The sequence below is a fragment of the Canis lupus genome, chromosome 17 (assembly GCF_003254725.2).
Source record: "Canis lupus dingo isolate Sandy chromosome 17, ASM325472v2, whole genome shotgun sequence".
Lineage (NCBI taxonomy): Eukaryota > Metazoa > Chordata > Mammalia > Carnivora > Canidae > Canis > Canis lupus.
In genome coordinates this window covers 26,139,502-26,152,518 of record NC_064259.1, presented here as the reverse complement: position 1 = coordinate 26,152,518, position 13,017 = coordinate 26,139,502, and positions in this window count along the sequence as shown.

The window sequence follows — 13,017 nt, the reverse complement described above, 5'->3', positions numbered from 1 at the left end:
GTGTCTGTGATTCCTCCAGGTTTCCAGGTTTTAAAACCCAGGCTACTGCTGAGAGAGATCAAGTTACATCTGCCAGCTGCCCCAGAACTTTCCTCTTAACCCTTTCCAACCCACCACCTGGATGTTACACTTCCATTTCACTTACTAGAAAGAGCATCTTCAGTCTTCACATAGCTCCCCGTCCCCCACTCTTGCCCAACCAACCCCACCCTCATGTTCTTCCCTACAAGTTACTGGTCAATGCCCACCCAGCTTCCATTCCTCCACCTCATCCCTGGAGGCCTATATGGAGGGCAGAGACCTTGTATATCATGTTCTCAGTGCCCAGCATGGTGTGCAAGTCATAAAAAATGCTTGCAGAAGTGTTTGTTGAGTAAATGACAGTCTCTTCAGACACCTAATTACAGAGGGTGGTCCACAATAACAAAACTATCTCTTTTGCATCGTGAAAACCTTGTCCAAGATCCTTAAGTCGTCAAGGATCTGGAAATGGATTCAGTCAGTCATTGACCCTTTTCATTCATTCATTCATTCACTAGCCAAAGTTGATGGCCAACATTTTTTCAAATAACACAAATGGAAAAAGGGCTTCAGAAATGTTTGCTCAGGGACGCCTGGGTGGCTCAGTGGTTGAGCATCTGTCTTCAGCTCAGATCATGATCCCGGAGTGCTGGGATGAGTCCCACATCAGGCTCTCCACAGGCAGCCTGGTTCTCCCTCTGCCTATGTCTCTGCCTCTCTCTGTGTCTCTCATGAATAAATAAATAAAATATTTTTTTTAAATGTTTACTTAGGGGGGCAGCCTGGGTGGCTCAGTGGTTTAGTGCTGCCTCCAGCCTAGGGCATGATCCTGGAGACCCGGGATCGAGTCCCACATCGGGCTCCCTGCATGGAGCCTGCTTCTCCTGCCGCCTGTGTCTCTGTCTCTCATGAATAAATAAAAATCTTTAAAAAAAATAAAAAATGAAAAATAAAAATGTTTACTTAGGGACCTAATATTCCTGACTAGGTTCAAGATTCTCTCTGAAAGTTGGGGAAATTTGTTAGAAGGCATGAAATAAAGAGCTGGTTAAGTGGAATCTCTTTCTTAAAGATATAGTCCTTCTGCAGCTCAATGCTGGGGAACTGCTGGCAGAAAATCTGTATGAGCACATGGAGCAGCATCTGCAGAATGTACATACACAATCCTGGGTATTTGCATGTCGGGAAAGAAAAGAATGCATGGTTAACAGGACAAACCTCAGTGCCAAACAACCTGAGCTCAGTTCTTAGGTCTGCCTCTATATATGAGAGTGAAATTGGGGGCAGAGGCCCAAATTCTGGGTGAATCTCGGAAGCAGCTGGCTGGGCATTAAGCAACTAAACTCTTGAATCCCCCTTGAACAATCACTTTTATGAGGGAATGTTTTTGAGTTACTCAGCGCTGTCCTGGGAACCACTTCTCAGCTGGAGGCAGTTGGAAATAGATAATCTCAGCCTTAGATTCTAAGGCTATCAAGGCTGCCACTTTAGTTTATCACTTTATGGTTCAGCACACAGAATAAGTCCTTAGTGATGGTGAAGTGTGTCTTGGTAGTCAGCTCAGCCAGTACACATTTACTGCCCTAACTCCTTCCAGTAGAAGGAAGGCATTCTGGAACAATAGAGCTTTCTCCAGGGGTTTTAGAGTCACGAATACCAAAAGCTGATGAGTCCCTCATGTGATTCACCTGGTAGAGAGAGGTCACAGGGTCACTATTTCAGGCCCACCTGCCTGCAGAAGACAGACTCGGTCAAAGAGAAGATTAAACACAGAGATGGAAGAGGTGACCTCAATGTTACAAAGGGGGATGGTGGAAGGAAGTAAAGAGAGAATCCTTTGTATTCATTCACTGAGCACTTACAAAGGCCCATAAGTGGGCATAGGAGGGTTCCGCACCTGCCATCACAGAGGAGGTCATTCTATAGCCAGTTGCCCCTGTAACGAAAAAATGGCATTCTGTGATAAAAATAAATAAATAAAGCTTCTATTTTCTTATCTATAAAATGCAAATAATTTCTACTCAGGACTCAGCAATCTTTTTCGTAAAAGCCTCAGGTAGTAAATATTTTCAACATTGCAAGCCATACAGTCTCCACTGTAATAACTCAACTTTGCCATTATGGTGTAAAAGTAGCATAAACATTACACAAAGGAATGAGCATGGGCAGAATGAGCATGCAAGCTGTGGGCCATAGCTTGCATGTCCTCATCTAATTCCCTGGTCCAATAGTGTGTTGTGAGGCTTAAATGAGCTAATCCAAGTAACACTTTTTAGTACATCATACGGCAGGTCATTGCTAATAAATATTAGCTATTATCCATGCTTAAATTCTAGACCCTCCCAGCTATATATGCTGCCTTTACTCACTTTAGTGAGTGGGGTTCACCTCAGAGATATTTCCAGCCCTCCTCTCTTGAGCATGTTGTGGGTGTCATAGGTCAGATTCTCTGAGAACCCTGAGATGCAGTTCAGTGTACAGAATATTCATTAAGGAGTGTCAGTGGGAGAACCCTTGTGGAAAGGAGAGGAAGGAAGCAGTATTGTGCAGAGAGAAGTCAAATTGCCCAACAGGCTGAGTCAAATTCACAGGGATCTCTGGAGCTCAAGTGGCCATCAGAGTTTTACATTAGGTTAAAGTAGCTAGGCCTTGGTAACCTTACCTGGAACAATCACTACATGTGGGCTGCCCTAGGAAGGGGGTAGCCTTGGGTAAGGCAGCCATGAAACTCAGGTACTTCTGGAGGGTCCAACAGGTGATACCTGTCTACTGACAGCATTCCCAGCAACGGCAGGGACACAGGTGGGAGGGGAAGGTATGACCAATTCTGACCATGAAGTGCATAGAAATGACACAGTCATTTGCAGACCAAACTATTTAATTGATACTGCAAGACCCTCCAGAGCTTCTTGCCTGTGTAGTGACCAGCAATTTCAAGATGGGTGGCTGTTTCATCAGTCTGGGTCCCTGGAGAACAATAGTGAACAGAATCCCCTATCAACCTATAATGGAAATACAGTGTAAGCAAGACTTAAATCTGAATTGAGTATTTTGAAGTGAAGATGCCCTTAAAATCTTGAAACATCAGGGAACTGATTTGAAATCATCATCTTGCCAGCAGCATCACCAAAGCTAACACTAGCATTTATATGATTTCACTAATTTAATGCTCACAACCCATGTACAGCATAGGTAGTATTATTGTATTTATTTTTAGAGATGATGAAACATGTTCATTAACCCCCAACTCACTGCCCACTTTTATCAATAAAGTTTTACTGGAACACAGCCATGCCCATTTACTACATTGTATGTGATTATGGCTGCTTTCCTGATACTGTGGCAGAACTGAGTAGTTAAGTATGGCCTACAAATCCCTTTACAGAAAAAGTTTGGACCCTCCCCTTCTCTCCCCACCCTGTGCAAGGCCTGGTTCCGACCCAGGCTGTCTGAGTCCAGAGACATCACACATAATTTAGATGTAGGTAAATACTAGGTAGGCTTAGAACCTATAGGGCTGTTATATTTTCACATTTCCAGTATTCTAAGTGTGCATTTTTTAATTTAAATTTTCTTTTTTTTTTTACATTTTTATTTATTTATGATAGTCACAGAGAGAGAGAGAGAGAGGCAGAGACACAGGCAGAGGGAGAAGCAGGCTCCATGCACCGGGAGCCTGATGTGGGATTCGATCCCGGATCTCCAGGATCGCGCCCTGGGCCAAAGGCAGGCGCCAAACCGCTGCGCCACCCAGGGATCCCTAATTTAAATTTTTAATGACACTTATTTCCAGCAACATGATAGACTCCGTATCCTAAAAATTCTCCCCTAAAAAATACCTGTAAAATATTGGATAAAATGAAAAACTGACTTGGCAAGAAATTAAGGCATATCCTCAGAGGTGAAAAGTGAAGTAGAAGCCAGAATCCACAATGAGCTGGTAAATGCTCACTCAATCGGGTCTTAGGGCCTCAAGACCTCTGAGGGCCTTTGACTTCCCAGGGTGAGTGTAGGGGACAGAGACGTAGCAAGCAGGTAGTGTCAGCATAAAGACTTTAGAATAAGTCCCCAAAAGCCTACATTTCCAGTGAAAGAGTGGACTATATGCCCTGCAAAAGGGGGACAGCAAAGAAAAGCTTTATGTCTCAGCTTTGATTTGGTTGGAAAAAAAAAAGTCCTTTACCTTCCCCCCTCCACACCCAAAGCCTAACCACAAACCAGGCCTCAACCTGTGGTTCAAATTCACTCTACTTGCCTATTGCAAAAGTATTTTAAGCCAAAGAAACAAATTTAAAGTAGTCCTGGATTAGTAGTTCCCAGGTACTTGGCAAAGTAGACACAAAGTAGAAGGAATATTCTTTCAAATTAAGTATCACAAAATTCTCACAGATTATGCCCCCAACAAAATGAGAGCCCAACAAAAAGAAAAATCACAGAGCAAGACACTATGAGAGAGTTAGCAGGAACATCAAGCAGCAGAATCAAAGACACGAGGTCTTCAGATGTTAGAATTATCATGTGTAGCAGGGCTTGACAAACTTTTTCTCCAAAGGGCAAGGTAGTATATATTTTAGGTTTTGCAAGCTATATAGTTTCTATCAAAAAGACTCAATTTAAAAACAAAAACCAAAGCAAAAAGAAAATAAATTTTTTATTTCAAAACCTCTACTTTCTATTCTAGAGTAAAAGCAGACATAGGTAGTATGTAAATTAATGGGCTTAGCTGTGTTCCAATGAACCTTTATTGACAAAAATAGGGAGTGTGCTCGATTTGGCTGGCAAGTCATAGTTTATAAAATACATATGTTCTCATTTTTTAAAATTTAATACATAAGCAAAAAATAAAATAGTATCATAAATATCGAGGCAGCTTCTCCAAGTAGAAGATGTAGTTGAAATTTTAAGATTCAATATATGAGTTAACTAACAGATTAGAAAACATAATTAATGAGGTGAAAGCTGGATATGACAAAATCACTTAGGATATAGAACAGAGACAAAGACGAGGAAATTACGAAAGAGAAGCTAATAGATGTCAAGGTCTGAATGAGTAGGAAAAACAGTGAGAGACAATATTCAAGAATTTTCATGGGTCCCTAAATTTAGGACATATAAAATACTGAAAAAAATACTTGTAGCCAGAGCATCCTGGTGAAATTGCAGAATGTTAAAGGCAAATTGAATAGTTTAAAAAGAAAAAAAAAAAAGAATAGTTTAAAAAGAGCCCAAACAACAAGACAGCTTACCTGCTTGATGTCTGATTTCTCAAGAACAATAACAGACACCAAAATACTGTAAGCTAATGTCTTTGAGGTTCTGAAAGAAATGATTGTCAATCTATAATTGTATACCCTGCAAAATATATGTTTAAAGAAAGAGGACCAGAGGTGGGTTTAGATGAACAAAAGCAAAGATAATTTATTATCAACAGACCCTTAGCAAAGGAAGTACTAATAGGGATATAGTTTAGGAAGAGGGAAAAGGACCACAGAAGGGAGATGTGAGGTGTAAGAAGGATGGTGACCATGTGAGCAAAGAAAATGGTGATCATATGGATAAATAGGAATAAACAATGCTAATGGTAACACCTGATTTGTGAACTTAAAAAAATTGGGGAAGAGGGTGGTACATGGGCCTCTAAAATAGAGATAATATTCTGTTTCTTAAAATAGTAAATACATAGTGTTCATGAGTGGCTGTGTGTGCACTACACTCTATATACATTTTGCAAAATATTTTTAATAGAAATAAAATTCTGGACAGTGATAGCCTATAAATTGGAAAGAGTTAAAGCACTAAGTTTTAGGAAGAGAGTAAATATAACAACTCTACCCGTTGAAAAAATACAATAGACTTTATAGGTTTCCAACCACTAGAGTAGGAAAAACATGGAATTAGAACTTCCTAAGACAAATAGAAAGCATGAGAAAGATAGTAAGAAAAAACCCAAATGCATCAATGATCACAAAAAAGAATAATTAATTAAACCTCCCAGTTTAAAATCATTTTTTTTAGATCTTTATTCATTTATTCATGAGAGACACAGAGAGAGAGAAGCAGATACACAAGCAGAGGGAGAAGCAGGCTCCATGCAGGGAGCCTGATTTGGGACTCATCCAGGGATTCCAAGATCACACCCTGAGCCAAAGGCTCCAGGAATGGTTAAACCTAGGAATGGTTAAAGTGCGAAGCATATGTGGATGCTCAACCACTGAGCCACCCAGGCATCCCTAAAATCATTTTTTAAAAAATTGGGGATCCCTGGGTGGCGCAGCGGTTTAGCGCCTGCCTTTGGTCCAGGGCGCGATCCTGGAGACCCGGGATCGAATCCCACGTCGGGCTCCCGGTGCATGGAGCCTGCTTCTCCCTCTGCCTGTGTCTCTGCCTCTCTCTCTCTCTCTGTGACTATCATAAATAAATAAACATTAAAAAAAAAAAAGTTTAAAAAAACTAGCTATATTCTTCTTACAAGAAACACTTAAAACAGAAGTACAACAAATGCTTGAAAATAAAATAATTGAGAAAGCTCTTTAAGGCAAACAAATTTTTCCAGTAGACAAAAATGACTTTCTATTTGCTTTCCAGAGTAACCTTTGAATCCTCATAGAAAGTGATATTAAAATAAAACAAAGAAAAGAAATTAAATGTGAAGAGAAAAAGGAGAAAAAAATCAAGGTTCAGAGTTAATATTCTCTGACAAATCTAAAAATATGAAAAAAATAGTCCCATTAGTGCTATCCCTGTGGAATTCAAGCAAGCATTGGTGGAAAACTGGGGTTTAGTAGTGAGTCAGAAATAAATACAATCTGTCAGCTATACTGCAACTAAAAAAATAATAATTTTTAAGATAAATGTAATTCGGGGTGCCTGGATGGCACAATACATACATACATACATACATACATACATGCAAGTTATCACTACTCCAGTTTGAGCCAGATTTCCCGACTTAAAAATGAAGTTTATAAAATAATTAGACAAAATTTCAAAGTAATTTGCATTTTGAGACAAAAGAAAAGAGTCACTTTTCATTGTGACTAATAACTCTGAAATTTGTGAGAGATTATTAATTTAAATATAAGGATTCATTAAATACAGGGATTCTAGGAAAAATCATAAATCATTTTGAAGTGTGAAGGGCTTTGAAAGTCTGGGACAAAAATATATGTATGAAGGTAGAGAGTTGCTGCATCAAACTGAGAAAGATTAGGAAAACCTAAATGAACAACCTAGGAATGGTTAAAGTGTGAAGCATATGTGGAATAAAATGTTTTTATAGCTATTTTAGTGGCATTGGGAAATGCCCATATTATAATTATTGAACAAAATATACAAAACTCCAAATACAGACCGATCACAAACATATGTATTTAAATTTGTAAAATGCATCTAGACACAGGATTAGAAGAAAAAACAATTTTAAAAGTGATGGGGAATGAATAATTTGTATTTTCTACTTTATACTCTGTTTCTCAAGTTTTTTACAATGAGCACCATTATCATCAGAAAACAGAGTAATTGTATCCTACTGACATCTTTAATACTTTGTTAGTAATGTGTATGTAAGGGCTCAGAATCCCTGTGAATGGTACAGGAAAAATGAGTTCTGCAAAGAGAAATCATGGCAAGCCTTTAGGAGAACGTTTTAAGAGGCAGGGAAATTGCTGCATTTCTAATTTGTACGTAACCTGATATAAAGTCACTTCCTCACTTCAAGTTTCAAGAATGTGCAACAAAACCACACCCAGAGGTTGCCATGGCTGCAGAGGTAAACCTGATTAGGCCGGCATTCACTGCGCTGCAGAGGTGAGGTGGGAGAAAGAATGCAGGATTCCCCTTTCTGCCTCTTGCTCTCCTCCCCCAGCTCCTCCCTCTGCTCCCCCCTGCCCCCCCTCCCCGCCTCTTAGCTGCCCACACTGCAGTCCCTGCCCTTCCGGACTCCCCTCCTCTCTGGTCCTCCACAGGGTGCTACACTTTTCTGAACCCTTCCCATGAGCTCGGGAAGGCAGATTTGTTTCCCGCTCCCCCCTCACCACCTCAGTGCCCAGGATCTGCCCGTGGCAGGGGCCCAATAAATATTTGCTGGCCAAATGAATGAATGAGTGAAATGAATGGATGCACATCCTTCATCTCTTTTGTGGGGACCTCATCATCTGCTCACCCTTAAATAGAGCTAGTCCCCAAAATTCTGGGCTCAATTCTTTTGAGCCTTTTCTTTTCTTCTGTACTCTTCCCCTGGCTAATCCATTTTCTCTTTGCTTTCACTGACACTCGCAGGAAAATGAGTCCAACATGACAGCTCTACCTCACCCCTTTGTCCTCACCTGTACTTCTGCTTCTTTCACGTGGACCTACAGGCATTCCTTACTCTCCTCCCCAACTTATCATTTTCTCTCCATCCTTCCTCCTAAGAGCTGTGACTCAGTTAACATCACCATGCCCTCAATGTTCTGGATCGAAACTGGAGGAGCCTTTTACCCTCCTGCACCCTCCCTGATGAGCACTGCGGTCTCTCTGGAGTGGCATCCTTCCTTCTATCCCATTCCCACCACCCTCTTCTCAACAAGATCCTCGCCAAAGCCCGAAGAGTTTCCTGCTTTGAATCTGCACTCTCCATGGCTGCTGGATTTATTTTCTAAACGGCAGAACTCAGCAAGTCCCAACTTGCCCAAAAGCTCCTCATGTCCCGCACCCCCTCTTCAGAATGAAACCCAAGCACACAGGGCCCCCTCCCACTCTGATTTGATCGATCCCCTGCTCCATCTCCTGTCACTTGACCCCAGGGTCCACCACTCTGCCATCCTTGACATTCTTCTCTCTCCTTCTGCCTCCCCGTGGCCCATCAGCACTTCACCACCACTCTGCCCAGATGGAGTGTCACCTCCACTGAGAAGCCTTTTCCCAAACCTTGAGTCGGGATTAAGGGTGCTTTCCTCTGCAGCCAGATAGCATCTTGATTATGCCTCCATTAGAGCACAGTTGAGGGTTGTCAGCTGCGAGGGGCTGGACAGAGGGAGACAGTGAGGTGCCCTCCAGAACCTGAGCACAGAGATGTGAGGGTTCCCTCTTCCAAGGAGCCCAGAAAGACAATACAGGATGGAAAAGCACAAAAGAGCCTGCTTGCCTTACAGAAGCTACGCCTTCGACTAGCCACAGCTGTAGCTTTTAGTCAGTGATGCTAATGAAGCTGCCAAAAGGCTGTTAACAGAAGCAGGGGTTGTCAGATTAGGGTGGGCTCCAAAGCACCACATTTTGGCATTTCCCCAACCTTCTTCAGGGAAGATGATGCTAATAGGGGGGGGGGGGGATGCCAGGGGAAGGGGCTTTAGATTCCAGACACTGGAATGATCCAGTCTGGCCAGGGACAGGGTTAGTTTATTCTTCTGGTCTCACCTTGACTCCCAGCTGCTATGGGGGCGGGGGGGGGGGGGGTCCTACAATCTAGTCATGCTCCTCAGGAAAGCTCAAGAAAATCAGGAACACTTGGGTAAGTGTCACAGTATGCACAAAGGGTGGCCCCCTAGAAACCAGTCCAGTCCCTGAAAGGGCTATCCCTCCCAGTACACCTGCATTTAGGCTGTACACTGGTCTTGCTTTTGGTGCCTGTCAATCCCTCATGAACTATTGTCATGACCAGGTGAACTTAAAAAGTTCAGTTTCTGGACCTGTAAGGCTGCAGGCAGGTCCACCAATTATGGCAATGCCCTTGGGCAGCAGCCAGCCAACCAGCCATCTCTGCTCTTCACCCCCATCATCACCCAAAGCCAAGAATTAGAGTTAACTGGGCATATGTCTCTCCCACAAGAACAGGGGTTGACATTTTCTGTAGAGTTAGAGAGTCATACAGTTAATATTTTAGGTTATGTGGACCAGAAGTCCTCTGTGGCAACTACTCGACTTTGCTGTTATAGCGGGTGCTAAGGCAGATGTAGACAATATATAAGGGAATGGGTGTATCTGATTCAAATAAAACATTGTTTACAAAAATAGCAAACCAGATTCAACCCACAGGCCATAGTTTGCCAAGCCCTGCAGTAGACAGTGGTTTTTTTTTTTAATTGAGATGTTACTGACATATGACATTATACTAGTTTCAGGTGTACAACAAAATGATTCTGTATTTGTGTATATTGTGAAATGATCACCGCAGTAAGTCTAGTTAACATCTATCACGACACAGTTACAAACTTTTTTTCTTGTGATGAGAACTCTTAAGGTCTCTTTTCTTAGCAACTTTCAAATGTACAATACAGTATTATTAACTATAGTCACCATGCTGGACATTACATCCCCAGGACTTACTTATTTTATACTGGAATTTTATATCTTTTGACTCCCTTCACCCATTTTGCCCACCCAGACCATGAGTTCTTGGTGGTTCCTCTGCAGAACCCCCATGCATGCATACCGCCGACATGTTCACTGGGTCTGTAGAGTGGAGCTGAATGCCTTCCCCTTAGATCGCCCGCAGGTCTTTGATGGTAGTCATCATGGTGAACACAGAAGCATGTTATCTGAGGAATCCTAGAGGTGCCTCCTCATCATGAAGAACTTGATAGTTTCCTTGACTCATGACACCTACTCACAGTCCTGTGATGCCTTTCTTTAGTGCATTAATCTGTTTACCCACCTGAGGGCTGCTGAGGCCTTCACTCTTATGGTTACTTCCAAGAACTACTCAGTAAATTGTTGCTGTACAATTGATACTTTGGAGGCAGAAGAGACAAACTGTCTACTGAAAGCATATAGTCTTCTTGGCTGTAAACTCAGCTGTGAGGTCACCTGCCTTCTGCTGAGTGGGATGGAGGTTGTAGCGGACACCTGAAGTGGGCAAACACACTCCTCCCACCGTGGACACTTGGATCTGGGGGATCTCCCTGCAGCCTGGACCCTGGCAGAGATGGAGGCTCAAAGGAGGCTGGGTGAGTTTTTTAAGACACTCACATCCACTCTGGAGCAGGCCTTAGGATGTAGGGGCTGGAAAAAAAGACCTGGTTGGATTGTGAGCTCCTAAAGAACATTATCTTTTAATCCTAAACACATAGAACATGACAGGTGTTCAATAAAACTCCTATGGGTTGCCTCAGGAGGTATTTCTATATCCTGGTTACCTGCATCTGTATCTGACCTCCATCTGACCTTGGCAGGGCCTCTGGTGATACCCTAACAGGAGGCACCACAGATTACAGAAAGTCTTATCCATAATTCCAGTTCTATAGCACTTCAAAATTTGCAAAGTGCTTTCCATGGCCTTTCTCACTTTTAATCAACACTGAAGCCCTATCCGGTACAGGTATCTCAAATGTCCCCAGGCCTTACCAACTTGTGAGGTCCTATTAAGGCTCCATCAGGATTGTAAGGCCTCAACAGCTGCCTAATCGCCTCACCCAATGCCTTTATTACCTAACCCTCCCCTCTTCACTCCGTGGCTTCTGGATGCCCTAGAAGATGCCACAGATTAGCTCATGAATAAGTGTGCAACATCCCTCTACTCATCCTTCCTCTGGTCACACACCCATAGCCCACAAGCCACTTGAGAGCTGCACTTGGATGCTGACGTTTGCCCTGAGCCCTTGGGCTGTCACAGATTCTGGGCAGGATGGGAACAGTTATTCTGCTCCATCTTCAGATGAGGCTTTATCACCTGGGCCCCAAGGCTGTTCCACTCCAAACCCCATGCACTCGGGTGGGGGCAGGGCTCAGAAACAGGAGTAGGTACTCATACCCCAGATGAGGAATAAGGGCACAGGACACAGATGCCATACTGACCTTCCATGGTCCTCCTGTCATCTCTGGGCCTCCTGCATTCAAGGACACTCAGAAACTACTCTGTCTTCTCTAGCCAAAAAGAGGAAAATCCTCATATATCTTGTCACATTCAGGCAAAATGCCTCCGGGGAAGGGTCACTTGCACTGCAGGTCATTCCTGCTCAGCCTCAGCCAGTCCTACCAACTGGGTGTTGTCTTCCCACTTGATGGTTAATACAATTAAGATTTACATCTCACTTATTTATTTTTATTTAAAGATTTTATTTATTTATTCACGAAAGACACAGAGAGAGGGAGGCAGAGACATAGAGGGAGAAGCGGGCTCCATGCAGGAAGCCCAATGCGGGACTTGATCCCGGGACTCCATCATGCCCTGAGCCGAAGGCAGACACAACCCCTGAGCCACCCAGGCGTCCCTTTCATCTCATTTAAATAAGTGAATAGGAGAAATGGGGCTTGAGCCTAAATGTCTGACTTTGAACCTTTCACTTTATGGCAACTAAACAATTAATGCTCTATCTCATCTCCTCATTGAACAAGATCTGGTCCATTTTCTACCCTTAGCAATGTCAGTGTTCAAGTCTAGCCCATTCCTGACTCCTCCTTCTTCTTCCCATGTGTGGTTATTTGGCACCATCAAGAAGTGGGAGGGAGGGTCATTGGCTCCAAGAAAAAGTCACTGCCATCCACAGCGAAAGCCATAGAAGACTTTCTTTATAATTTTGGCAGAACCTGGTTGTTTTCTGCAAACATTTTAGCAACTGAAATAAGAATCATGATTGCACCATATTTCCAAATAAGTGAAAGTTGCCTCTGTTGAGCTGATGCTTACTCCTGCTCTCTAGGAAGTGGAAAGTTTACAATAAAAGTAATTCATCTCATCTTTCCATCATCCTCACAATGCAGCCTCTGATCTTTAGGACCGCCACCAAGAGCCAGAGTGTAGACGACTAAGTAGGAAAAAGAAATGTAAACCACAGGAAATAAAGAGTTCATCACACAAAGTGTTACATTGAAGCCATTGTCTCAGATGTTTTGGATACTCTACTTTTCAATTTAGGAAAGCAAATCTGAAACAGAACAATTACATCACAAATGGAACATTTATATAGTTACTAGGATAGAAAAATGTTCAGCAAAGAGAAAGTCTGCACGATTTCAATGAGATCCAGGTGGAGCGGCCCTTTCAGCAAACGTCTACACACCAGCCCATAAAAATGATGGAAA